This window comes from Semicossyphus pulcher, unplaced genomic scaffold (assembly GCF_022749685.1).
Source record: "Semicossyphus pulcher isolate SPU_LCO1_2020_fin unplaced genomic scaffold, fSemPul1.0.p SCAF_2, whole genome shotgun sequence".
NCBI classification, from domain to species: Eukaryota; Metazoa; Chordata; class Actinopteri; order Labriformes; family Labridae; genus Semicossyphus; species Semicossyphus pulcher.
Window position 1 is genome coordinate 34879410 of NW_027211693.1, and position 24752 is coordinate 34904161.

The 24752-nt window shown below is 41.2% G+C and overlaps 1 protein-coding gene across 2 annotated transcripts in view; it reads left to right on the forward strand.

The window, feature by feature from the left end:
* Positions 1-1035: 1035 nt before the first annotated feature.
* Positions 1036-24752, forward strand: part of il1rapl2 (interleukin 1 receptor accessory protein-like 2) — a 375845-nt gene continuing 352128 nt past the window's right edge. For both annotated transcript variants that reach the window (XM_069669702.1, XM_069669703.1), the window contains exon 1: positions 1036-2490. The gene's annotated coding sequence lies outside the window, so the exon portion shown is untranslated. The remainder of the gene's footprint in view (positions 2491-24752) is intronic.

Consider the following 24752-nt stretch of genomic DNA (forward strand, 5'->3'; position numbering starts at 1 on the left):
GCATAGTTAAACTCTAAGTGTCTCTAACACACAGAGACATCCACACGGTTACCCGTCTACAACTGTTATTTTCTTTTTCAACCTCTCTTATCTCTAATTTAAAAATGAAAATAATTCCTGTGATAGATATAACACTAATTGCTTAGACCCTTCACGCACGCGCGCGCACTCTCACTCTCTCACACACACGCACACACACACACACACACACACACACACACACACACACACACACACACACGCCAAAGGCAAAAGAAACTTCTAAATAAAACAACAATAGAAGCAGTAAGATCGTGTTCGTGTCTGTTTGCTTGCATGTGTGTGTGTGTGTGTGTGTGTGTGTGTGTGTGAGAGTGAGAGTGCGCGCGCGTGTACGTGTCTCATGGTGCTGAAGGAACAGCGCCCTTCGCGTGAAGGATGAAAGTAGCTGAATGAGGCAGCCGGCCGCCTTTCCCATTCACTTGTATTCGTGTCTTATCTGCAGCAACACTGTCATCTCTTCTCAGACCGGAAACTATCTGGCATCTGGAAATACGTGCGGGTTTAAATATCAACACACGCACACAGGAAGAATATTTCTGTAATTTTTCTTTTTCCTATTTTTTTTTTTTTTTTTGGTTTAGAGTGGGCAACCCCTCCTCTCTCTCTCTCGCTCTCTCTCTCTCTCTCTCTCGCTCAGGCTTCTCTGCGCTCTCTTGTGGACTCTCTTAAAGCACTTTGGATAAAAGCCTTCGCAAGAAATGGCAGATTTTATGTCTCTTATCTGTATCTCCCTGGGCAGGTGGTGAAATATCTGAGGAAACGAATAAGTCTTTTATAACTAGGAGGAAAGAGACGCATCTGATCTTTTACTCCACTTCTCTCTAGTTATTTCGGCAACCGAGACAAAAGTCTGGGTTTTCTTTTCTGGTTCCATCGATACATCTACTTCTTCTTCCCTCTCCATCGTTGTGCTTTTGCTGTAGCTAAACGCGAGGAGACCCAGCTCCTCTCTCCTCCTCCTGTACCCCTCTCCTTCTCGGTTTGGAGGGGGAATCCAAAAGAAGCAGCTCGAGGCTTCCTTTTCTTTTTCTCGCTGCTCAGGCGCTGAAGGAAGGATTTCCAAAAGTCATTTCAAGTGGACTCTTTTGTGGTTTTGGCAGCAGCCCGGTATCGCATCCAGTCAAGGGAAGGAGGGTAAAGCACTCTGACCTGTAAGGAACGCATTCGTGGACACAGAGGGAAAAGTAAAGAAGGACAGAGAACAGAGAACAGAGGAGGAAGCGGGTGAAAGGAATGGAGAACACGAGTGCTCTCCAAAAATGTCATTTCGGACGGATTAAGGTATAAAGAGCAGAAAAGAGAAGAGAATTGGACATTTTACATGATCGACTTTTGCATGGATATGGACTGATTGCTTTTATTGATCAGCCGATTGATTGGTTGGGTGATAGTTGGACGTTATCAGCCAGCAAACTTGGACTTGTGGGTCTGTAAGAGGAAAAGTGAAGCCTGCACTGCAGCTGCTGTTTGGCATAAAATGATGCTTCTTCTACAGCACCTCTGGACTGATCAATTGATGTATCAATATATCGATGACATCTACTAGTAAAGTGTGACTATTGATTATCTCATCATTAGGGTTAGCTTACCTTCCTGTTTCTCCACAATTTAAAACAAAAGAAAGAAACTAGTATCCTGCATTAAAACGTATAATACAGCTTAAACTAACAACTGTTAAAGTCTTTTAAGAAACATTACACGGACGTTAATGACACCGTAAAAAACTTTTACTCAAACTGAACACCATAACTCTAAGCTCCTGTAAGTATATTACAGGAGGCGACAGGACAGAAAGTGCAATAAAGTACTACAAGAATTACAAACTCACACAGCCCCACTGTAAAATCATAGAAATAATTTAATAGGGATTGTAATAGTGCACGTGCTTGCGGGATTCCAGTTTGGAGATTGGAAGTTATTTTTGGCAGCGCAAAATAGAGCTACTCTTCCACACCGCTGCCCGGACAGAGACAGAGACACAGAACACGGAGGACTACCTGCTTGTCTCTGTCTTACATCCCGTCCTGAAAGAAAGGAGCGGGACAGACAGAGGGCGGAGGGAGAAGAGAGAGAGAGAGAGAGAGAGAGAGAGAGAAGAAGAGGATGCGTAACTGCGGTTAATTGGGGCAGATTTAGTCATCCAAACATCTTGAAGACGGAGAGAGAGAACACGAAAGTGATTGTATTGTTTTTTAGAGCGACCGCTGCCCTGTCACAGGCTGTCATTGCTTGGCTGATAAGAGAAGCAGAAACGATCCTCTGCCTTCTAATTATCTGTCCTCCGTCCCGTAAGTTCGGAGAGCTGACAAAATTGGCTGCACCGGGCGGAGAAGACCTGCAAGGAGAGATCCAGAGGGCGGATTATTTCGGAAAAAGTAAACAGTTCGTCAGGTCAAGATTCTGTCATTAGCACCGCTGGATTCAGAATCAGTTACTCCGAAACATCAGGTAAGAGGATTCTCAGCTCCAGTTTAGTGCGCGCGTGTGTGACGAGTTTACTTCACGGGCTGTTTGTGTGCATGTAGCCTGTGTGTGAGAGAGGGAGAAAGGAAGAGTTATTCGCTCCACTGTGTGTACGTGCGCTCTTGGTCCGTGGGTGTATGTGAGAGGTGAGAGACCGAGTTGCAGAGAGAGCGTTTTTACGCACGAGTGCGAAATAGAGAACGACGGGCAGGCAAAAAGAGCGAGAGCGAGAGAGAGAGACAGAGACAGAGACAGAGAGAGAGATCGCGTGTGTGCCGTCTGATTGTGTGTGCGTTCATGAATTAGCTAGAAGCCCCGATAAACAAGGAGGGATTCAAAAGTCACACTGATACAAATAAAGTCTGTAACACGTTGACTTGACTATTTTGGTCTTTGAACTCACCATAAGGCCATAAGACGTTTCATTATTCATTCATCAAACTGCATGTGCGTTTGGATGAAGTAACATGAGTGCGCTAAAAGCTGGGCATCAGGAGTGAAAGACAGTCCCTCACGGGAGCAGGAGCATTCAGCCGGAGATGCAGCGCAGGATAAACACACACAAAGTCAGCAACAAAAAAAATGTAGCAAACATGTTTTTGAGAAGTTTACATTTGTTTCTGTTTGCTTGGGATGATTCCCCCCTTTTACCTGTATACAGGGCCCTATCACCGAGCACAGACATGTAAAAGGGCCCCAGGCCAAGGGGTCAGAGCCCCGAGACCACAGCGCTTTATTCTAAGGGACTGTTCACATTTATTTTGTAAAAATCAATGAAAAAACGAACTAAACAACTAAGACAGAAAATGACCAAAGGAGATTCAAAACCATTACAATTGCATGCAAGTGGACCAGATGAGAAACACCCAGAAAAAAGGCAGAACACACACACACACACACACACACACACACACACACAAAACAACAGCAAAGGGCCGAATATGTCCACAAAGACACACAAAATAACAAAGAGAGGCAAACAGACCACAAAGACACGCCATGCTCTTGTACTGTGTGTCTCTGTTAGTCTGGGTATCTTGCGTCTGTTAGGGCCGTTCAGTAATCCATCCTTGCCTTTAGGCAGTACTGCAAAGCTGCTTGTGTGTACACACATGTACAATCCTAAAACTCTACTCCAATGAAAAGGAAAAGCAGGGGAAATATGCTCCAAGAATTCTGTCCAGCCGACTGGGGTGAAGCACCTTTGGGTGAAAGGGTGCCGTTTTGGTTCCACTGTATAATTTTCCCATTTGTTCAAGTCTTCCCAAACACAGACGCCGTTTGTCTGAGTGCTTTACAGCCCAGCAGGTGCCTTCTCTCCCTCCCTCCCTCTCTTTTGCTCTCAGGGTGTTTTTAGAGAAAGGGAGATTGTACGTGTGTTTGTGTGCATGCAAGACCAAAGGTGTGTTGCGTGTGCGAGAGAGGGGATAGGAAGACATAGTGGATGTCTGCCATCGAATCGTAAGTGTATTAGGGACAATGCAACAGCAGGGCAATCACACAAACACACACAAACACACACCCCGACACACACAGGGGGAGAGATGCGTGGGTTTAATTATCTTGGCCGTTTAGCAACAAGGTGAGCATCAATCGTCAGACCGAGCACCCAGAGACTGCAGGTGTGTGTGTGTGTGTGTGTGTGTTGATTTATAGTGTGAATCTGATGTTGTACAGAATTGACCAGTAGGTAGATGGACTGGCAGCAGAATGACTCTGCCCACTGACCAACACCGGCCATCTATTACCAGAGCGAAGGCCAGGAGGGCAGTGCTTGCAAGAAATGACGTGCTGCAAGATGCAGTCAGATCATTGACTTATGTGAAAGAAGTCAGTATTTTAATGTACAAATACTCAATTACAAGTAAATGTTCACAACAACAGGAGCATTATCCAGTCAATTAATTAGAGGGGGTGTTCATTTAATCTCAAAGTGCTGCATCACTTGACTAAATGTTGTTGTGTAACTATCCACCGCCAGAGAAGACGTTGACAGAACAAGTACAATAAAGAAAAGATAAAGGAGGAGGTGAAAGAAATGATGAGAAACAAGAGTCACTGCAGGCAGGTAGGATGAGAGAAGGAGATAGACGGATCACAGTGGGGATAAAACAGGTGGAGGAAAGGAAAGAAAAGAAAAGAAGAGGTGAAAGGAGGAGCGTGGTGTGGAGAGAGTCGCTGCTGTTCTCTCCTCTGTAATTGCTCTGCAGTAAAGCTCATTCATTTTGTCACCTGGTGCTCCTGTATACTGGATCCATGTGAAGCCACTGAAATGAAGTGAATCTTATTTAGAAAGTCATCGCAGTTTCTTCAGATGCTTCTAGCCGCGCTGCTCACAGTTAAAAAGCATTCAGTGGAGGTGTTGTGGAGCTGTGTTACAGTGATTGTTATTCTGATTGGTTGTGTTGGATTTGAGCTGACGTTCTCTGACTCGATGAAGGGTTGATCAAAGAGTAAAGAGGATGTCCATCTTACATACAGGGAAAGCAAGCAACAAGGCTGCAAATGAAAAAAAAGGAGGATGAGAGAGAAAAGGAAAAGGGTTGAAGTTACAGAGGTGTAAGAGGACATATCGTGAATTAAGAGGGGACGATAGATTTAGAGACACGAGGATGGGAGAGAAGAGAGGAAAGAGAGAGATCCATAAATTGTGTCGGGGATGACGAGGTGCAGAGAGGCACGGGGAATATACGAGAGGGGGAGACTGGCTGAAAGGACAGCAGGATGAACCAGAGAGAAAGGGGGAGAGATATGGAGGGAGGGTGCTGTTGAACAGCTATGAGCTGTAACACTGTAGATTTGAAATATTGTACCTAAGCCTGTTTGCACCGATTATTCTTAATATAGTCTAGTTTATGGTGTCTTACTGTAAATCTGTGAAAAACTGTCAAACGAAACGAACCAAATACAAGCAGTTTCTAAACAGCAGCACAGAAGCACTACCTTCAAGGAACAGTGTGTACTGGAGTTTTGCCCCTCCTGGTGTTGCATGACGCATTACATACTGGACCTTCACGCTTGATAAAGTCCATTCAGTTTACTGCTGGTCGCCTCGGGTATCCCCACATTTGGTTTAGAAAAGTCACACCACAATGTGCATTTAATAACTTTTCTGTGGAATTATAAAGATGTTCAAATTTCATTTTTTTGTCCAGAAAATCTTCATGTTCCCAGCAGCTGGGTCAACTGTATTAACTCATGTAATATCATGCGATATAATGGAAAGCTCCACACAACTCAATCAAACAAACATTATCATTATTACAATTAATTGATGTATGACATCAATAGAATCTTTTGTACAAGTTAGTGAAACTCACTCTTTTACAGATGACTGACAAACAAACCGTAAGTGGACTTTGTGCTGAGGTTGTTTTGTTTATTGCTCTAAACTTTGTTGTCAGATTAAGTCTTGGACTGTGGCACAACATTTTTACACGTACCCTCCTCAAACTCCAAATGTCTCGACTGTCTCACTCTGCATTAAGATGTATTACTGGTGATGCCTATGATACACATCACAGTGTCCTGGATGCTAAGGCTGGATGGTCTTTCTAAAGCTCAGAGGGGTTTTATCAGACGCCCTCTTAAAACCAGTTACTGTTACTGTTCCTCAAGTTAGAACAAGATTCAGCACTGTCTTGAATTTAAAGCACTTTTACTATTTGGACATTTTGGAAACCTGATTTTAAACGTCACAACCTCTATTTGTAATTGTTTTACATAAGTGTATTTCATAATTTATTTTTTAATCACTGGACTTACTGAAATATTTAAGTATTTTAGGCTTCTTTAATACACAGCATTTTATTTGCCCTCTTTATTGTCTTAACTTTCATGTCAGAATATATCTGATTTTAATGGCCTTTTTATCAGTGTGGTGTCTGGTTCTTCTAATGCTTTGTTATTGTTTTTTTTTCATTGTTTCTGTAAAAAACTCGATATCATTGTAAATGAGGGTTGTCCCTCAATGATCTCTCGAGTATAAATTAAGGTTGATTGATTGATTGATAAGCCATTGAGCATTTTTTAAGGTTTTTATTTGGAACTGGCAGCTGACATTGTCTTATATGACTCTCGTTCGTGGCCATAATAACCGTGCTAGATGTGTTGGACTTCATTTTAAAACCTGAGTGTGGCTGTGGAAGAAAGCAGCTATGCATGTCTGTATCTGTAGAGCTCTGTGCTGCTCTCAGGCTCTGGTTTCATGTAGAAACCTCGGCTCACTCGTACGCCGCCTGCCATGTGAAACTATTATGACTTGTGTGTTGCAAATTTTCAAAGAGCACTTTTGATCAAAGTGATGTCATACAATGAAGGAATTCTTACATTTCTGTGAAAATCTAGGATATTTAATGTCACGCACGCTGAAGTGATCAAAGACTCTTTATTTTTGTGTCATATGAAAGAACTTGCTCAATGGCAATTTGGCAGAAGCAGAAATATGTTCAGCCTGGTGTTTAATTGCATATTGAATACCTGAAACACTGAAAGCGCCTTTTATTGAGACTCATTATATGTGGCAAGGCACAAGTCAGGTCTGATTCATTTCTTGCTTTTGTTGTTTACAGCAGGAAATATTCTGTGTGAAGCAGAGGTGCACAAAACTGCCTCTTTAATTTCTTACATATTTCTGAGGTTGGTTCCATTTTGGCTGAAAAAAAAAAGTAAATTAAATTTCATTTCAAACAAAACAACAAGAGTAACCAATAAAATCAACAGTCATCAAATAAAGCAAAATCCTCAATAACCAAAGAAACTAAATACTATACTGTATGTTGGAAAGGAAAGAGGATAAAATATACACTGGAATCTTACCACCAGAACTTATTACATTTGTTGATGGTAAAATCAGTTAGTTACAATGTCTGGCCACAGCTACCCACTGTGTTCTCAGCCACCCTTTTGGCGTCTGATGGGTGCACGAGGTACCCTCAGTGGATGGGTTAGGAGTTAGCTGAAAGCCTGGTGTGTTTCATGCACGTTCAAAAGGGTACCTCGTACGTGTCTGACACGCTGATGGCTGTGATAGTGTCGGTATTTGCCGATGAGAATGTGCTTGGGGACCACCATACTGCAAAAAATTAGGAATGAGATTCAATGAAACTACCTATCCTAATTGCACTGCTTCTGATACTACAGGCGCATTGTTATGGAACTGTTATGGTGCCTATAGGTCAGTTCACATCTCTGTGGAGGTCACACTCTGCTCACAGAGGAGCCCTGCAGCTGAAAGGATTGAGTGATTCAGTGTCTTGCTCTTAGTCAGCGGGGTGGAAGCCTGCTGACATGAAGCTTTGAACCAAGATCATCAAGTCGATGGTTTGTGCATTCCACACGATGACCTCCAAGTGTGCGTCCGTGTTAATTAAACTTAACACAAACGTTTTTTCAGATAGTGATTTTTACTGTAGGTATGCATGTGACTTTAAACTGTCTCCATTGGAACAACACACTTTCTACCCTTCAGCCTCCAGTATTAACACAGACTTCCAGAGAGGTGGAATGTCATTAAGTGGTCTACAGCTACAAAGTTTAGTGTTTCTTCTCCCTGAAAGTAGACACCAGGGTCCCTTGCAGCATTACTCATCTTGCCGGGCACAGCGTCTGGATTGCAGCTATTAACTGTCCTTGTGTAAGACATTCTGGTCGCAGGCCTCTTTCAGGCGCGTCGTCACTTGACAAAAGAGGCAATATGCTTTAATGAGACTGGATCCCAGAGTGAGACTACATTTTTCTTCTGTGTCCTGGGTGGGAACAGTTGAAGAAACCTTGGCAATGGAGCAATACCAAAGTATTTTGTCTCCTCCCGGCTTTTCCTAGTTATATTCGTTCAGATGGAACAAAAACACTGTCCTGCATTTAAACCCCTCCGTCTGAAAAGATATAGACTTCTACAGTGTATTTTCAGGACAACAGAGATTTGTTGTCAGTGCTGCATTTTAATCTAAAGTATACAAAAGCTTTGCAAGCAGCCTGTTTTCACATATTTAAATGACAGTTTTACAACCAAGCAACACACTGCGGATGTTTCATGAGGTAGTAGCTTAAAGACATTTACTTTAATGATGTGAAAATATATGATGGCGTTTATATATGTTTCATCAGTCCTTGTCTCCTATCAATAGGGATATGCTCAAATAGGGTTAGAGCAGAAATAGAAAGTGTGTGTATGTGTGTGTTTGCATCTATCACTTCCTGAACGTGTAATATTTCTCTTGTATATAAATGCAGAAAGGCCTTTTGGGGTTAAACAGAGCTGTTGTATCACACAACACACTAATTCTGTCAATTATAATAATTGATGCAATGTTTGTTGACTGTGTGCGAGTGTATGATTGTGGGCTGGTGTGGATGGTGCTGCTTGGTTTGCAGGGGTGGGGCTTTCAGGGGGAATTTTGCCCCCATCAAACAGAAACACACATTAGTGGTGATGGGAGCAGGGCCAGTGCTGTGCCTGTAAGGAACACATCACAGCTCAGCTAATCTGGACCCACCAGAGCATACACACATGCTCATACTCATACAGGGCCGTAATGTCAGAGGACATAGCAAAGGATGTTAGTCATTCTCATTCTTATATCACTTATAAGATGAAGATACAAACACACATTACATGTTGTTTGCTCATGTGAAGTATCAATTTGTTTACAAATAGGATGATATACTGTGAGCCTACATGCTAATGTGAGACACTCTTTCAAACAGCAGCATTGGTCATTTCATCAGTGAGCTTAAACAACCTGTAATTATGTTGTTGTAAAAAGAGTCCTGCGGTTATGAGATTCAAGACTTTCCTTGCCAGCAAAACAAAACCAGTCAAGCATTCATCACCATTCAGGTTAGTGACGTTGCTCTATGGGTCAGTCAAGTCCACCATGTTTGCCTTGCGTGAAATACTGCTGGGATAAACCCTGTTAGCTTGTGAGAGCTCCTGCCTGTAACAGCCAACCATTCTTTCCTCATTCAGGGAGCGTTTACTAAACACATTACATCTGCTGCATGCTTGTCAGGGGATGTGTCTTAATGACTTTGGTAATCATCTGGTTTTTTACTATAGTGCCACCATGGGGTTGGCATTTTGTATTTAGTGTATCAATAACTATTGGATGGATTGCTGTGAAATGTGTAACAGTCATATTTCCTATGGATAAATCTTAGCATTGCATCGCCTCCTCAGGCTTCAAGTTTCTCCCACACTTTGGTTTATGACTAGATACTCCACCTGCAAAACTGATGACATCCCCCTTAGCCTTAACTGTGCTTAGTGCTCAGCGCCAATAAACAAAGCTAAAGCAGGTGATGCAAAGCTAAAGCAGGTTTCTGGACCCCCTCGAAAACGAGATGATACATCTCAAGGGGTTTATCCAAATAAATAAATTCCAAGGAAAATAGTTTACATGTATTACAACACCAAAGACTTGTTCAGTTAATTTTTCCTGCTAAACAATGACCGCTATCCCCCTCTTAATAGTGTTAGCTTTTAAAGTGGACAAATAGCACTCCTATTTCAGAAAAGTGATTGATTCACCTCTCGGACCACTTTTGAGGCTTGTGTTGCTGTTGAGTTACGTTGTGTTACACTGATTTCAATTTAAAACAGTCAGAATGTAATGATTAGACACCTCTGTACACCTCTTACAGATTTCATATGGTGTATTTACAGACTGTTAAAGCACTCATAAAGCAAACATAAATTAATAGAATGCGATTTAGAACAATGAACTGTGAGCATCTGTTACACTGGATGTGTCTATTCCTTGTCCCTTTGCTTTTCTTATCTTCTTGCCCCTCACCCCTCCTCTCCCTCACTGTGACTCCCCAGTTCACCCTTCAGCACATCCACCAGTGTGCGTAGCCTATCCTTAGTTGACTTAACATGGTCTGACAGGCCAATCCCTATGGATTCTGATCAAATAGAGCAATCGTGTACACAGCAGCAACAGTGCAGCCCCAGCCTGCTAAAACAGCAGCCATAATATGGCAAAGATCAGCTTTCTGCAAAACTGATTCGACACATTTCTGCAGACTCTATTTTGTTACCCACAATCTTTTTAAAGGACAGGTTAGGCTGGTATTTAACTGATGATGTGTGTATCACAGGTAACACACGCCATCACACTGCAGAGCTTTCCTTTGTCACTACTGTCACAGTTTACCAGTATGATAAAAAAAAAAAAGGATTCAATTGTGAACCTTTTATCATAATACAAAATACTTAAAAATTCATGGGACTTCCACCTTTCAAGCAGCATGGCATGGAGTCATGGTGAACAAATGGTACAGACTGGATACAGAACATATCAGATATTTATTTTAACTGTTGTTTGGAAGATATTTAGCAGGGAAAGAACTTTACATTAACTCATTCCACACCAGTTAAAATGTTCAATGGAAACAGTGAACTTGACTTAAACAGATGAACTATCTCAACTGTAAAATCATGAGCTGCCTGGAAAGTAGGAAAATGACTAAACAGTTGAATGGATTGCACTTATACAATGCCTATGTCGTCTTCTGACCACTTTACACTTCTGCCACATTCAGCCTTCTACACATGCTTGGTAAATGATGGCAGAGGCTGCAGTACAAGGTGCCAACCTGCACATTTGGATCTTATCTAATCTTTTTTGATTGGAAATGACACAGGCTTCTCCCAAAAGATAATAAGACAATGTACAAGACGCGTCATTGTGGAAAAAAAATATTTCTCAGCTTTTATTTACATTTGAACAAAAAGTGGCATGTCCAAAATGATTCATACCCTTCTCAATAATCAATAGAAAAGCCTTTATTGGCTATTACACCAATCAAACGCTTCCTATAATTGCTGACCAGCTTTTTGCATGTCTCAACTGGTATTTTAGCCAATGCATCCTTTGCGATGAGCTCCAACTCTTTCAGGTTGGAGGTCTCTTTGCCATCCCCCTGATCTTTAGCTCCCTCCACAGATTCTCAAGTCAGGACTCTGGCTGGGCCACTCCAAAACGTTAATGTTTTTGTCCGCTCACCATTTCTTCACCACTTTTGCTGTGTGTTTTGGGTCGTTGTCGTGCTGAAATGTCCAGTGGTGCCCAAGGCCAAGATTCTCTGCAGACTGCCTGATGTTGTTGAGACTCTTGATGTAGTCCTCTTTGTTCATGGTGCCGTTTACTGTGATTAGGTTCCCTGTTCCATTGGCTGAACCCCCCCCCAAAGCATTAGGTTCCCACCACCATGTTTGTCAGCGGGGATGGTGTTCTTTGGGTTAAAGGCTTCTCCTTTTTTACACCAAATGTATCATTGTGGCCAGATAATTTAATTTTTGTTTCATCTGACCATAAAACAGAAGACCAGAAGTCTTCTTCTTTGTCCAGATGAGCATTTGCAAAGGCCAAGCAGGCTTTTGTGTGCCTTATCTGGAGAAGTGGCATCCTCCTTGGTCTGCATCTGTGGAACCCAGCAGTGTGCAGTGTCTGTTGGACTGTCTGCCTCGAGATGTTGCCACCTGCAGGGCCCAGATTCTCCAGGATGGCCTTGGTGGTGATCCTTGGATTCTTTTTCACCTCTCTCACTATCCTCCTGGCCAGCACAGATGTCCCTTTTGGCTTCCGACCACATCCTCTGAGATTTTCCACAGTGTGGAACATCTTGTATTTTTGAATAAAACTTTGCACTGTAGCCACTGGAACTTGAAAACATTTCGATATGGCCTTATAGCCCTTTCCTGACTTGTGTGCAGCCACAATGTGAAGCCGCAGGTCCACAGTGAGCTCCTTTGTCTTAGCCATGACTGTCCACAAACCAACTGCAGAGAGCTGCTGTTTTTCACCTGTTGAGTTGATTAAAACAGCTGTTCCCAATGAATCAGGGTAATAAGGATGCTTTAGAACAGCTTGGACTATTTGGAATGGTATAGAACCTTGGATCTTCCTATAGACAGTGACAGTTTGTAATGGGTATGAATAATTTTGACATGCCACTTTTTGTTCAAATGTAAATAAAAGCTGAGAAATATTTTTTTCCCACAAGATGCGTCTCGTACATTGTCTTATTATCTTTTGGGAGAAGCCTGCATCACTTCCAATAAAAAAAACTTGCTGGTTGAATAAAAGTAACTTTAAGTCAAAATTTGCCAGGGGTATGAATAATTTTGGGCTTGAGTCTATATTTATATATGTACATATTTACATGCCTTAAACTTGCTTTCTCTTGTATGTGTAAGAGCCTGTATCAGAACAAAGGAGGCCAAGAACCAACAGTCTGCTATAGTTTTCCTTTAAATCAAAGACTTGGCCAACTGATGAAAACTCTTCAATATTATCACCTGCTGAGTTGCAATGACAACATTTCAGGACAGTATAGAGTCAAAGACAAAGCTATTGGTTTGTGTTCTAAAGCAAATCTTATCTATAAAGGTTTGTTTCATCCGTGCTAAATACTGGAAAATGAGACCTCCTCCTGAGCAGGGAAGTCCTTTGTTTTATCAAAACCTGGCTGTTTACTGGAGTCCTGTGTGGGACTGCTCAACAGAGTGACTTTTACACTGATCTGACAGAAAGAGCAAAAGGAGGAGGGCTCTGCACGGCCAACTATTGCAGACTTGTCATCAAGATGCTCATTGTTGTTTGAGCCTAAGCTGAAGAAACGGTCAATATGACAATTCATTTTTAAGTTTGTTCATATGACAACATGTTACAGATAAATAGATCGATTGATTGATTTAGGTCCAAAACTGTCTCGTTTGCTGGTCTTCACAGTCAAATCAATCTTTCCCTCAAGCCCTGATCCAGGATCATATACTAATATCATGGTCCTGCGTGTGTGGAATGGGGCCACTTGCTGGTGAAAGGCTGCTGCTGGAAGGATTTAAAGTAAAACCTTTATTACCCTTTTCATTCCCTTTGCTAATTTGAGTCTGAAGTTACAAGACTTGTGACTCGCTACATTAACATCTCTGATACATTTTCTTAGAGCGAGACTCTGTCACTTTTGAAAGGGAAATAATGACATTCTCCCTTTTGCAAATGAAGAGTTGAAGCATAAGTGATAAACCACACTTTTTAGTCAAAGGCTTTTTCTGCTACATCCGTAGTTGGTCATTTATCAGCTATTGCCCTGGTTCTTTTTAGAACTGAAGAATATTAGCTGGGCTATTTAAACCTTGTACAAGGTTGTATCGACTGTCACACTTCTTCACTGTTTCAGCATTAGAAGGCTCTGATCAAAGGCGGCCACAACCAAATTTAAATCAACAGGGATTACGCATGTCACAGCCAGTTTGAATGGCTTCAAATCCACAGTGGAGCAATTAAAGCCAACAGGCACAACGCAGTCACAGCTAGTTTAGAGCCAACTTTATTGCATGTACTTATTAGAAACTCAAGCTCATTTCATGCCACTTTATAAAGGTTATTGGACAGAACCATTAATACCTTGACATACCTTTGATATTTTTTTTCTAACTCAAGCCAGGTTCAACTAAAACTAAGTGAAACTCCCTCAAACAGCCTGCTGGTTGTGTTTCTCCATGAAGTCTTTCAGAGCTGTACTAACCCTCTGTGTAAATGTGTGTGTAGGCTTAAAAGAACAGGTTAACCTGTTTGTCCTCTGGAGACTTCTTTTTCAGTCCCCTCAGTGCAACAGAAAATAGATGTGTGTGTGTGTGTGTGTGTGTGTGTGTCTGTGTGTCTGTGTGTCTGTGTGTGTGTGTGTGTGTGTGTGCGCGCGCGTGCATGCGTGTGCGTGAAAATAAGAAACAATGAAGGCTTCTTCTATTCCCTAGAGTCCTGCTCTCTAGCCCTCCTTCCTTCCCTCCCTCGCTGTCTCCTTCTTCTCTCTCTCCATTTATCTCCGTCAGCCTCTCCTCATAGAAGCCATAGCTTTATTAATGGACAAGAGAGATACAACGTACTGAAGTTTCTAGTTTTATTGGACCAGAGTGCAAACTATCTGAGGGACTTACGAGTGCTACATTTAACATGATGTGAAAATATGAATACACTAATTTGATGATGTTGAAAACAGCCTGTTTTAGTCATCATGTTTGGATTTAAATACAGGCTACACTTTGGGTCAAGTTGTGGTCAGACCAAAACACAATTTGGAACACAAGATGATCTGTGTAGCTACAGTGTAACGGCTGCAGCTGGAGCATTATAATGCTGAGCTGCATCTCCTCCTCAGCCAGGGAGGCCACACTGGCACTGACTGTGGTGACTCAGTGCCACACTTTGAATAGAGCTAGAAGACTTTTGCACAAATTCTCTTTCCTTGCCAGAAGGTGCTCTATGTGATATAGGTCTAGAATTTAACGTGATTGTACAAACTTAAACATAAAGAGCATGAGGTTGTATCGATGACTCCTACACTACACTGGCTACACTGATCTCCATAAACAGATTCTGCATATGAGGGAAAATAACTTCTGGTTTCTTTTTGTAGTCCAAGTAGTTTTGTGCGCTCGTTTTTCTGCAGGCTTTGGTTGTATGCAGAAAAACAGTCTGTGCAGAAAGATGAAGAGGCGGAATACAATCCCAGAGCCCATCTGCAATCATCTGATTACAGATTAGCGTTTTTATCAATCTCTATAAACAGACATCTTAATTTAAGTCCTACACATTGTCTCTTAACTATTCATTCTCCTGTCTCAAATTGCTAGTGCTTTAAACAATGCCCAGCACATGGAATAGGAAGTCCTGGCCGAAATGTTATTTATTGCTCATGTGAATACCATAAGCTTGCTACACTGGAAGCCCTGAAAAAATTGCCTATTGCTCCCGGAGGTCATGCCATCATGAGACTATAGGGCTCAGAGTAATGACGTACAGGCTGTTTGAGGGGCAGGGGCCAAAAAAGACAAGGGGCAACTGCTGTATGCCATGGGGTACCAGCATGCAGAAAGTGATGCGAAACAACAACATGGGCATTTTAACAACGGAGGCATTCCATGAGGGCACATTGTCTCAAATGTAGGAGTGAGTGGAGGCCAACTCATTTTCCAACATGTCTCAACCATCCACTGGAAGGGCACCCAGAGGGCACTTTATCATTTGCGAAGTAAATCTGCGATAAAAAATAAGTACTTCTCCTCCATTACATTGGGCTACACATGTCTCGCTACTTTTATTGACACCAGGGTTGGGAATTAAGCACCCACCAGTCTGAAGTGTAACTGTTAAGGGTCAGTTAATGCCTTCACCACATACTCGGACGTGTCTGTGAAGTGGGCAGCAGTACTTCCGTATGACGAGGACTTCACTGTCTAATCCTTTAGCAGATGCCTGCGACGTCTCTGCTGCTGCGGACAGCTCGCCAGTTTACTTCATGGAGGAACGCTCACCCAGATGATTTCTGTGAATAAGCTCACGCAACCAACCGCTACTAACCAGTTAGCAACTTAACAGCTAACCACAGAACATAGATAAGAAGAGGTGCACAGATACTGAGGCAACGGTTTGGATTAGGGGAGAGTGGGGCAAGGTGATGTGCACACTGTCAGTCATTTAAGCATACATTCATGGCAGTGATGGAGAGAAACACAGGAGAAAGGCTGAGTAATATTCAGGCCTGTACATATTTTTTTGGTTTGCAAAGAAACATTTTAGTGGGCTATATCAGTTTAGTGACAAGTATGTCAAAGCAAACTATCTGGGTCAAATGACCGCCGACCAAATGACCAAAAACAACAGTCATATCAGCGATGGTGAAAAATATAAATGGCATATTGTTACGGTTAGGAAAGATGTTTTAAAAATAAGTGAACGTTAACCAGTTACTGATAGAAGAGTTTGGAGAATGCACGGTAAGATTTTGGAACAGAGGATTTAATTTAATTGGAATATGATTTGATTTCTCAACGTGCACGTCGTCTTAGCTTGTGTTACAATGGATGTGTGGATGCAAGTTATTGTAGACATGTTTGCTTGCTTTGTTTGTTTCATCACGTTTGTTATTTAGTAATGTTCAGTAAGTGAAAGTGAAAAGTGATGCAGAATAATATTAAGGTTTTGCTTTTGGCAAAAACATGAGTGTGTAGAAGGCGGTCGCTGCATCACTATGGTTTTCCTGAGGTAAACAGAAAATGTCTTAAATAACATTCAAAATTTCCTGAGACAAGTAAACACACAACTTTGAAGCAACAATAACAGTGCTCATATGTGGCATCTTCATTAACAAGCCATTAACCATTTATATTGAGGAGAATAAGCAGAGCGGTGTACAGTCATAAGATGAACAAATGTAAATGTGTAAGCTGAAGCTGGTGCTGCTTTCTCATGTTTTTATTTGATAATGAGTGTTTTCTTGAGCTGTGACACACTCTCTCATCATTTGTGGATTGGAGTTAGTAGTCAACATTCTTGAACTGTACAAATGGACAAGCTCCATTGAGAGTGGCATCCACAAAATCCTATATCTATGCAATATTAATGCATCCATGTGGAATGCTGGGTGAATTTTAGATGCAGGAAAACTGCAAATAAAATCAGTGCAAACATGAAAGTGGACATGAGCAGAAAACATGTTTTGCTCTGGCAGTTCAAACTCCGGCCAGGCGAGACCATGCTGGATCAGAATGCTGCAGATAGCTTTGTGAAGTCAAATATAAGATTCTGTACTTGACCAACACTGGGCTCAGCATTGCTTCACCAATTTATGCTCTGTGTTCGGAGGCAAATAACAATTTAGTCATCTTTGGTTTTTCTTAAATTTTTCCAATATTCTTAATATCCATCTTTTCACTGGTCCATGGTTTTATTCTGTTGGGTTGTGTTTGTAAGTGGTGCTGATGGGAGCCTGTTTTCAGTCTGTCTGTCTCTCTCCATCTCCTTAAAGCCAACCAGTCAAGGCAGAAGGCTTGGTTATGTTTTGAGGCAGATGGCTGTTCAACATGAGTACGGCCTAACATGCTCTTTTTGTAAAGTTTTTTGATATAACTTTGGTTATGATTTACAGATAAAATGTGATTGATCGATTGATTGATGTTAGAGGAAAGTTTTAATAACATCATAAAGGGAACAGTCTAGACCTGCTCTCTACATAAACTGTGCTGAGAAATCTTTAGTTTGACTTGACTTTCATGAAGAAAAATACAGTTTGCATCCTGTCAAACCTCCAATTTTGGATGTTCAGGAGCTGACTTTAGTAACAGACCAGTTGTGATGGTTAAGACAATCTCAAATCAAGAAGCACCTTAAACATAACGACATAAGTTTGTCATAATACAATAAGCACAGACACGGTCAGTAATAAAGCAGAGTGCATGTTATCAGCATTTTCTGTTTGGACATCCACAAACACTGAGCAGAAGACATGTGGGATATGCAGATATTATTCATGTTTCCTGAGCACTCTGAGGACACATACAGAACTTCCAGCATGTGATTCAGTTGGGATTTTATGCCAGATTCTGACGCACGCCCCCTGCCTGTATACACTCAGCTCTTTGCGTCGTAAACAAACCAACCAGTCAACGGTTTGCAGTGCTGGGGTTAATTGGGGTATGTAAGGCTGCATGTTAATGATAATATCAGTGAGTTTTTTTAAATGTGCATAAGCCATGTAAACAGCTTGTGTGTACTCAGTGTTTTTTGTAAAAAGGGCCATAACTGAAATATTTGTAAATGTAAACATAGTCATAAAAACATTTACACGATACACGTTACACGATCGAATCTCACAGTAAAGGAAAATGTTGCCACATCGATGACTTCAGGGAAGCAGGAGGATTCCAGTTCTACTGAACATGTTTCTTTGTCATTTCCAAAACCTGCCGTATCCACAGTGTCTCAAAAAAAGGCAGATACATGTTACCCTCGGGCAACAGTGTATTATCTTTGATGTTTTTTGTCCTTCAGACATGCAGAAGCGATTATCTGGCTTGTGATTTTAATCAGCAAAATGTAAAGCTCATTTCGATTAATTTTTGATTCAAAATAAAAATCATGGCTCCCCTAGTGATTACATTTCCTTTGCTTAAACTTCATTTTACCTATTTTTGCAGCTGTTTTTTTTTTTTATCAGCAACACATTGCGGTGCGTGTGAGTGCACCACACATATCAAAACAAAGGCAGGGGAAGGAGTGAGGGGAAGATGACAAGAGAGGCAGGGTTTAGTAAGGTTATCTGGCTACTGAGCCAAAACCTGTTTATGTAAACACTAATCTTGGCTAAACTGCTGATAGGTTGGCTTCACAAACACACAGGCATACACATACACACAGAAGCGAGGTAATAGCTTCAATCCCACGTCTCTCAATAGATACACTCCCATGAATACTACACAGAGAGGGAAGCGGGGCCGCTTGTAATTAAGTTCTACATGTGCAAATCCAGTTGTGAAGCATTGCTTATGAGATCGGCTGTATAATCACGTTGCCCCAAAAGGGAGAGACCGCTTACTTAGCATTTAAATAGATTCCTTTCCCTGCAACTGTGTGTGTATGCAGCACAAATATTGCACTGCACTGTATTTCATTGTGTGTGTTTGTGTAGAGAGAGTGTACATATGTGAGAGAGAGGGTGTATTTGCACTATAAACACTGCCCTGTATGCATATGGGTGTGTGCATGATAATGCATGATTTGAGTGTGTTCCTGTGTAGGTGTGAGAGTGTGCGATAAATGTGTGTGTATGTGTGTGTGTGTGTGTGTGTGTGTGTGCAATATATCTTGACTGCACATAATTTCATAGGTGTCCCAGTGGAACATTGTAGTGTCAATAGAGCAGGTTTTAACAGGGATGCAGAGGGAATATCAGGAAAAATGTGTGTGTGCGTGCTTGTGTGTGTGCGTGTGTGTGTGTGTGTGTGATGTTCTGCTCACAGAAAGGCAGTAGAAAAAAAACAGGAAATTCATTTAAACCACTGCATTTAAAGGAGAGGATTTTGTGTTAAATTAAACGTAAAGGGAATTAATTCATGTTGATTAACTTTTCGTAGGAGCAAAATTAAACATCTTTTGTGCGTCTGCGTATGTCTGTGTGTTTTCCTACTTGGGACATTGCCAAGGAGTTCGACCTCTGAGAGCATCGCTATTGAAATTAAAAATAATGTCAGCTTGTGTCATGAAGCTCATCTAGTCTACTCATGCTCAGGGATTTGGCCTTGTGAACGCAACAGTTGTTCTATTTTCTTCTCTCCCTGTTTACTTCACTGAGCCTGTAGTGCAAAATGAGTTGGCACTGTTCCCTTCTGAAGGGGAGGATGGTGGGGGGGGGTCTTTAGAAATGGATTACCTAATGGGTTTTACACTGTTGCACAGTACTTACTTCAGTCCAAAAGCTGAAAATGTCTATTAGACAATTTCAAGCTTGTTTAACAGGACAGTAAGAGCAGTCAGCGTGTTGTACAACATAATAACTTGACACATGTTTTGCTTGGGTTCATTCAACATTTGCTAATTGCTCTAAAGTGTTGATTATGATTGGTTTCAGGAAACACACAAAAATCACTGACTTTGTTTTTAATCCCCCTAAAAAAACAGACAGAAACAGCCTAACATCAACCGTGCACTGATTTCAGGTGTAACACGATCTCATTTATTTATAGTCATGTCAACCGTAACCGGTAATTATGTCAATCCTGCAGTTGGAGAAGTCATGATGAACAGTCATAGGAGCAAGAATAGGCCAATCCAATGGCTTCTGGGTCAGCCACTGGCTGGCAGGATTAGTCCAAGAGAAGATAATCTTCTTTTCTCCTTCAGCTGCAGCCGTCTTCACAGCTGCTTGTTGATTAATTGTCAATTGTGACCTTGGCATGTTTTTTATTCTACTAGCTTTCACTCTTTGTTCTCACAACCCAATTTCTCAACAAGGAGCTTTCACAATACGGAACAAAAAGATGACACAAACAGTTCAGTGGGTCATGAAACACATCAATGGGAAGTGGAAACTAGAAATCTCCCTTTCAAATAAAGCCGCTTTCCCTCTGATCAAAAAACCCGCTAACACCCGGCTTTTTAGCTTAATAGGAAAGGTTACAATCTGCATTCAGACCCGGGTCAAATGACTCTGCAGTACATCGCCTCGGCTCCGATTGGCATTGATGGGAACACAAAACCTGAGTCGACACGCTAATCTCCGCCCCCTTTCCGGCACAATGCTCTGCTCCGACTGTAACCTCTGCGACTCCTTGTCATCTCAGCTACAAATTCCGTCTCCATCCAAGCAGCGCTCAAACATCGGTCCAAATTTGTCGGTGCCGAGTTTGATAAACAGACTGAATGAGTAATAGATGCAATAGATGCAAGACCTAACCACCATAACATCTTCACTGTTTACCAACCCTGTCTCTGTCAATTTGTGGCGTGTTTTTGACGGTGACACAGCAGAAAAGTGGCCGAAAGGAGGATACTCCACTGGCAATGGGAAAAGAGACAATCGGCGTCTCTAAGCGGGTGATCCTGGGTCTGAAATACCCACTTAGATTCGCTAATTTCGGTGGGAAAGGGGTATTAGTAACACAAAGTTCTTACAAGGAGGTACAATTGATAAGATCATACTGGCAACCTGCCAGTCCCTTTGTCCTCCTTATTATTCTAATATGACATAAGATGTCAATAAGTAATAGGGAGTGGGAGTATAGCCATTTATTATTGATGAATGTCTCTTTTTATCGGAGAAACATCCTATGACGTTGATCTAGGAGCATTGAACCTTGTACAATAAGAGAGGAAGAGACGGGGAGCAGATAACAGAGGGAAAGAGAAAGAAAAGAAGAAGGGAGATGTATAAACCAGAGTGATAACACGAAGCAATTATTATAGGACAGTTTCTGCAGTTTTCAGAGAGGCGATTTTCGATTAAATGGGGCGGCTGTGGCTCAGTGTTAGAGTGGCATAGCCAACAGTGTGTGAATGTGATGACTGATTGGCAGTTGGTCACTTAACACAGCAGCCTCTGCCATCAGTGTGTGAATGTGTGTGTGAATGGGTGAATGTCACATGTAATGTAAAAACACTTTTATTGGTCATAAGATTAGACAAGCGCTATGTAAGTAAAGTCCATTTACCATTACAGCTTTTTTCTCTGAGATCCAGACATTCGAATCTTTGTTGCACTTTCATTAGGAGTCATGTGACTTGGTGCCTTCTCTCTGGGATCAACTATTTACACTTGGGTTTTTTTTGGGCTGACCACGGATCATGGAGCATATTGGACCTCCACTGACGCGACTCTCTGTCTATACGGCTCTGGATACTTTGTTTGGGGAGTAGACGGGGCTGCTCCTCCGCTGCTCGTCCGCCGTTCTCACCTACGTCCACAGCACGCATCTGCAACACATTGTCATTGACCTCATAAGGACAGTCCTTGTAGCACATCGCCGACAAAAGCGCACATTGACCTGATGTGGTCAGCCACATGCGAGGTTTGGACCTAGTTTCATAATATCTTTGCTTGTAGTGAGAATGTGACTAAAACCACAGTTAGGTGAGAGTTTTGCTAGTTTGCATGTTTCAGTTGATTTCATTTGTATTGCAGTATTGAAATAAAAGATGCAAAGTGATGTTGATGGAAAAAAAATCTGCATAGCATTACATTTTATAGTTTAGGCAATTTGACTTTAAATGTGTGTTTCCCCAAAGATACCTTGTTCAAATTAATGTGAAAGCATTGCTCAGTATTGTTTAGCCAGGATATGAATACAAGTTGGTGAAATAGGGAATAATTTATGATACCAGTTGTAAATTTTAAAGTAAATTTAATTAAATCAGTTAAAAATAATTGTTGCACATTTTTTGTAGGAAGGGAGAGAGGTCCATCAGCTTTAGATGAAGGTTTGAGGGAGAACAATAGAGAAGATGAAGTGAAGATTGCAGCTACCTGAGGCTCGAGTAATGGTGCTGAGAATGGACCGGAGCACGGACAGGCTGCACTTCTATGAACCATGTGTCAATACAAAGTGGGACTTAAAATTATACCTGAAAAATTGTCCTTGCAAACACTTTTTAAGTTCACAAATTAAGAGATGTTTATAAATGTAACGGATCTCTAAATCAAACAATACATTTTTATGAGCAATGTAATGCAAAGGAAGCTATCTATAAAAGTTAAAACTAAAACTAATACTTGATAGAGAGATGAAGAGAAAAATTATTCTGGAAAAGTAGAGGGAGAACAGCAAGGGAGGGAGGGAAAGAAACAATAAAAAAAGGGAAAATTGAGGATCAAAAAATCACATCACAGTTTAGATTCACTTCCAGTCCTTTCATTGTGTCGCTCTTTCCCCTGACCCTGATCTTTTTCTGTCCTCTCTTCTTCTCTCTCCCTTGACATCCTGTGCTTTGTTTGTTGGCCTTCACTTTTTCATTCCTACTTTTTTTGTCATTATGTACAATGTGTGACCTTAGCTGACATCTAGTATAGAGGTCCAGCATATAAAGTACCTGAAGCTGGAGCGCAGACACACCAGCACCTGCCCATGCACACACACAACCACAAGTTGTGTTTTATGGTTCTGGCAGGCTGCCTTACAATTATTTGTGTCTGTGCATGTGTGTGTACATGTGTGTGTGTGTGTGTGTGTGTGTGTGTTAGGAAAGCATACATAACACTGCCAATTAAAAGTGAATTTGGTATGGCACGAAAGGACAGATGAACTAGCTGGTCCACTTTTTGTCACTGATACTTTTCAGTGAGGATAACACAAATAACACAATCATTTGATGCTTAGGCCCAGAACAAAGTATTTGCATGCTTTGAAAAATATGATCAACTTTTCTTTAAAGTAACAATCTCGAACTTTTTCATGTAAATAAATGTGTGTTAAGTCTCTATCTATCACTGAATTAGGTAACACAATGGTGATTGGCCCACTGATGACAGCCTTTGCATTTGCAGTATATTGTATTATTATGGACTTGGTGTCTTGGGTTCTTGGAAAAAATCACAAGCGGAGCCCAGTTAGTGACGCGTTTTCCATCAGCCAGCAGTGGTTGGTCTGTCAGACAGTGTAGGTGGAGCTAAGCGGCTGCACTTCCAGTTTCTGTAAGCATTTAGAGTAAACAGCAATCTACTATGGCTTAACAAGCAAGAAAAAGAAACAAATTCGGCACTTAGATTAAAAAAATTAAAATCAAGAGTTAGAACTATGACCAAGGGAGCCACCCGTTTTTACTGATTATTGCCAGTGGGAGGCGCTCAAGAGCTTAAAACTTTGAGATTGTATCTATAAGGCCCCTCTCTCAAAAATCACATTCATATAAAACGAAAAAATATTTTTTTTCTTGAGAATTTTTTTTTATTATTGTTTTTATGGGAAATAAAGTGTAGACCAAATTATGTTTCTTATCAAATATGTTGATGTTGAACTTAACAGTATAACGTTCACTAAAATGCATTCATTTTTTTACCACCAAAAATGAAATACATTTTGTTTTGCAAGACTACAGGCAATCTTGCAATAAACTTTTTGTATGGTTATGCTGATAGAAAACATCAAAGTGACTTGGGGTATTAGATATTGATAAAAATGTAAATATAACCACAATGATTTTAATAAAAATGTTGTTTGTGAAACAATATTCAAGCAGTGCTGATTGTTTTGGCACAACGTGAAGCAGTTGAATAATAAACCAATGTCATTTCTAGGAGACAGGGCTGTCTTTTAACTTCACCTTTGTTCTTGTACAAAGTTTATTTAAAAACTGAGTGAATTTATTTCCTTGTTTGAAAGTGTGCTAGCTGACTAAACTGTTTATGTCTGGAGCCAACTTTCTCCTGTGGGCATGTTGACATGTCACAGCAAACATCAAGAGGATACAGCAGAACCAGAAGAATGCCACTGACAGACAGGTACTAAACAATATGGAACTAATGTGCAATGCTACACTTGCTTCTTATAATATGTGAACTCGACAAGGGAATATTTAAGAATGAACCATTATGAGCAAATGTGTGCTTTAGACTCATTAAATGGAGCCCTGCCCTGCTTGCCTTCCAGATACACATCATTACCTTTGCCCCACTGTATTTTCTTTAGGTTTTCAACTTTGTAATGATGAAAAGTAAAGCTCCGGAGCATTTTCTCTCTGCAGGAGGTTGGCATCATTCTCTTCAGACTGTTTCCTGGTTGATAATAACAGAGCAGAAAGCACAGACTGTCACTGGCCGATTGTCCCTCAAGAAGAGCAAGAAGGGAAAAGAACATAAAAAACACCATGACTCAAAGGATCATTTGGAAAGAGTTAGTTTTTTCTTTGCGTGTGAAAAAAAAATCCTTTTTGGATTTTCTGTGATTCCAGGACTTTTATCGTGTCTTTTGCTGT